The 4,129-nt window shown below is 46.8% G+C and overlaps 1 long non-coding RNA gene across 1 annotated transcript in view; it reads left to right on the forward strand.

Moving 5' to 3' along the window:
* LOC112074878 (uncharacterized) overlaps positions 1 to 4,129 on the forward strand; it is a 22,297-nt gene that overhangs the window by 11,405 nt on the left and 6,763 nt on the right. Inside the window, exon 2 of the long non-coding RNA XR_002894862.2 lies at positions 3,965 to 4,057. This is a non-coding gene — a long non-coding RNA (uncharacterized lncRNA). The remainder of the gene's footprint in view (positions 1 to 3,964; positions 4,058 to 4,129) is intronic.

Consider the following 4,129-nt stretch of genomic DNA (forward strand, 5'->3'; position numbering starts at 1 on the left):
GTGTGTGTGTGTGTGTGTGTGTGTGTGTGGTGTGTGTGTGTGTGTGTGTGTGTGTGTGTGTGTGTGTGTGTGTGTGTGTGTGTGTGTGTGTGAACCTCTCTGTACGTGTGTATTCTATAACTTGTGATGCGTCTCAGATCACTTCGCTTGCCAAACATATTTACACTCACACCCAGTGATATAAACACAACAGCGTCTAGCTCCGTTTGATCTCCTCTGCACCGTTCACTTTTTCATTAGCTTCTTTATTACCTCATTTATAAAACCAATGCAAGCTGTCCAAATGGAATCGCAGATAAACACACTTTTCTGCACATCTCTCTGTTCCTTTCTCACTTCCTCTCTCATTCCTCTCTCTCGTCCTCTGCGCTTCCTGCTGTCTCTTCCTCTCTCCACCGTCTGTTGTGCTTCAAGGGCCTCGTCGCCCCGACGCATCAGCCATTTGCAGAGAGAAAATTAAGTGGATCTTTCAGGAGCGTTCATTCTTAGAAGAACGATGGGCTTCGACAAGAGTCACATCTTTATATGACAATGAACATGAACGGGGTGAATGCAATGTCTGGTGTGGGGGGGGACTACCTGATTGAGACGAACCCCCCCAGAGACGAGAGGGCAGAGAGAGGAGGAGAAAGGAAGTGAAGAGAAAGGGAGAAAGGAGAGAGAGAGAGGAAGGAAAAGCAGAGAGAAAGGAGAGAAAGAACGAGGAGAGAAGAGACGACGAGAGAGGGAAAGAGAGAAGAGAAAGAGAAAGAGAAGAGAGGAGAGAGAGAGAGGAGAGAGAGATGAGGAGAGGAGAGAGAGGAGAGGACTGAGAATAATAGTTTGCAGTGGTCTTCGGCTATAGTTAATTAGGGTGCGATTTCATTTTTCGTTAAGAGTTTGCGTGGATGGAGTGAGTGATTAAGGTCTGACACGGGGGGGACGCGGGGTCGGGGTCCTCATGGAAGCAGGTGGGGAGGGGAGCGAACTCCGCCTTGCGTGGCAAGGTCAGTTTGGTGATTGCAAATACGTGCGGGAGTGAGTGTGGGTTCCCGTGGTGTTCTTAAGCGCATGGCGATTTGTGCGCTTGTGGTGAGAAGAAAACGAACGGACCTCCAATTCCTTACAATTGGTACAGCCTGAGTCTGAGTCCCCCTGTGCTGGGAACATTTAAACTCGTTGTTGCTCCGAACACCAGGCAGTCTGTTGTCGGGTATGAACATGATTTTGGTATGCTGCGCTCTGTTGGTTCTGCCAGCATCTAGAGCAACAGTGGTCCTTTAAATAGTTACCTCCTTACTGAATTGGGCTGTGAAATCCTTTCTCTTGTCCAACGTTGGTTAAGTTGAGTTGTCAGGATGCCAGATTTTGCCGATAAACAAGTTGTCTGCACTCGCAGATTTTTCGTCGGATCCCGGTCATAAGGGTGAGTTGGATTTTGCCGGAGGAGACTGATTGTTTTTATTGCTGCCCACATCGATGCTAAAATTAGAATTGTGTTCTTAGCTGACATTGTGAAGACATCTAAGTTAAAGATAAATATAGCTTCATAAATCATATATAACAATAATCAGCCGCAAGTAGAGAGGCTTGAACTGCTTTGAACGCAGTTCCCATCCAATTGTTTGATGTAAGCAATTAAGCCACTCCTACGCAATTGAATGATAACGAGGGTGTGAGTGTGAGTGAGGGCTGGAAAGGAGTAGCCACGTCAATGCAACACAGTCAGAATAAGAAAGAGCGTAGGGTTCGATAAGATTGATGATTCTTGAGTATCGTGCTGGTGGGGCTGCGTCTCCCCTATAGTACTAATGCGAGCTGGTATCTATGCGAGTGCGACTGTCTCAATTTCCAAGATGCCTAAATATCATGGGGCCTACCCGGGTAACTGGTAGCTCCTCTGTGATATGGCTCAGGCCGGCCAACATGCTAACACATCGCGCTGCGGGTCTGCGTGCAGTAATTCAGTTTATAGCTGAAATCCCAACAGGCGCAGTTCAATATCTCTGGTTCACCAGCATATCACGTGCTTGATCCAGTGTCGTTATGTAAACCTTCTCGGCCCTATCCCATGCTCTAATCGGTCCGGGCCGGCCCCCCGCACCTGTGATCATGGTATAATCAGCGATGGGGAAATGTCCCATTTATGTTTGATCACTCCCTGGACGCAACAGTAGGAGGGCATTACCGTGGAGTTTGAGATCGTTCGACTATTCAGATCTGCTGTCTGTCTTAGCCGAGGCATGCCTGTTATATGCATTCTCGTTCTCTTTCAGTCCTATTATGAGTTAAGCAGTATGAGCCCATTCAAAAATTTCGGTTGGATGATCTCTGCATGTCTAATTAGCATATTGCTTCACAGAGGTATTAGCCTTTACACTCATACAGCCGGTTCCTGGGATGTAGTCGAGGGAAAATGTTGTGGTTGGTCATATAGAACTGAAGTAAATCTCGATATAGGCGTCGTGTATCTTCTAGAGAGAGGAGAGAAAGAGAGAGGAGAGAAAGAGAAAGAGAAAGAGAAAGAGAAAGAGAGAGAGAGAGAGAGAGAGAGAGAGAGAGAGAGAGAGAGAGAGAGAGAGAGAGAGAGAGAGAGAGGCAGAAAACCTCCCAGCCTTGCTTTGGCAATGTAAACACGTTTCTCATGCCAATAAACATGGGAAATGAGTGGTGCAGCGGTCTAAGGCACTGCATCTCAGTGCTAGAGGCGTCACTACAGTCCCTGGTTCGATCCTGGGCTGTATCACAACCGGCCGTGTTCGGGAGTCCCATATGGCGGGCAACAATTGGCCCAGCGTCATCCGGGTTAGGGGAGGGTTTCTCCAGGTAGGCCGTCATTGTAAAATAAGAATTTGTTCTTAGCTGACTTGCCTAGTTTAAAAAAAGTTCAATAAATCAATAAAATGCCCAATTGAACTGTAACACGTTTCCCATGCCAATAAAGCCCCATTGAATTGAGAGAAACTGACTAATGCTGGAGCTGGAGAGGGAGGTGGGGAGAGGGAAAGAGAGAGTTAGAGAGAGGTGAGAGCCGTCCTACATACTAAGCTAGATGCCCTCAATCTCACACAAATGATCATGAAACCTACCCGGTACAACCCCAGGATCTCAGCGATCACTGCCTCATTGCCTGCTTCCGCGGTCAAACGACCACCCCTCATCACTGTCAAACGCTCCTTAAAACACTTCAGCGAGCAGGCCTTTCTAATCGACCTGGCCCGGGCCTTTCTAATCGACCTGGCCCGGGTATCCTGGAAGGACATTGACCTCATTCCGTCAGTAGAGGATGCCTGGTTATTCTTTAAACGTGCTTTCTTCAACATCTTAAAAAAGCGTGCCCCATTCAAAAAATGTAGAACTAAGAATAGATATAGCCCTTGATTCACCACAGACTAGCTAAACATCTGGCTATGGGCTGGCACTGGCAGTATAGGATTATGGAGAGTGAAATAAATTGTAGTTATCTAGCTGTGGCCATCTGGCTAGTAACAACAAGGGCTTTGTATAAAATAGATAAAGCGCAGGTAGCTTGGAATCTAGACCACAAGCAATACGCATGGATATGCATCGCGAAACAACGCTGTTACCGTCTTCTGGTTTGGAGTATTTTATCAAGGTTGAGTGTCTGACGACTTCAAGGTCTTTGCTGTGTGAACACAAAAGAGTTTGACTGCCGACATCGTTCAGAGGTGCTAAGTACTCTCGGCAGGCAAACTTATTGGTGTGTCTGAGCTTCAAGCGAACATGTATCCTACATTTTTGTCAGTTGGTCACGTTGGAACTTTATTCCTGGGGAYACAGGTGTAAATTATTAAAATGACTTGATTTTATAGTCATTCCTGTGTGGCCCCAAATATAGTTGATCGGCAATGCTGTTAGCATACTGAGTCCCTGTATATAGGTCATACAGTACTGCAGAAACCTTAGTCTCCCTGAGGAGAACAAATCAGTAACCTTGTCCATCCCTGTCTCTCTCCTGTTGCAGTGTGTTGTTTGATAGCGATCTTTCCCCTCGGCCGCACGCTTCCAAGGGGAAGAAGAAGAGGAGGAAATCGGAGCGAAAGAGGAAGAGGGAAAGGTCAGTTCATAAATTAAACCAGCATTATGGTGGCCTAGTGAAACCAGCACTATGGTGGCCTAGTGAAACCAG

Source organism: Salvelinus sp. IW2-2015, unplaced genomic scaffold (genome assembly GCF_002910315.2).
Source record: "Salvelinus sp. IW2-2015 unplaced genomic scaffold, ASM291031v2 Un_scaffold2861, whole genome shotgun sequence".
Classification (NCBI taxonomy): Eukaryota; Metazoa; Chordata; class Actinopteri; order Salmoniformes; family Salmonidae; genus Salvelinus; species Salvelinus sp. IW2-2015.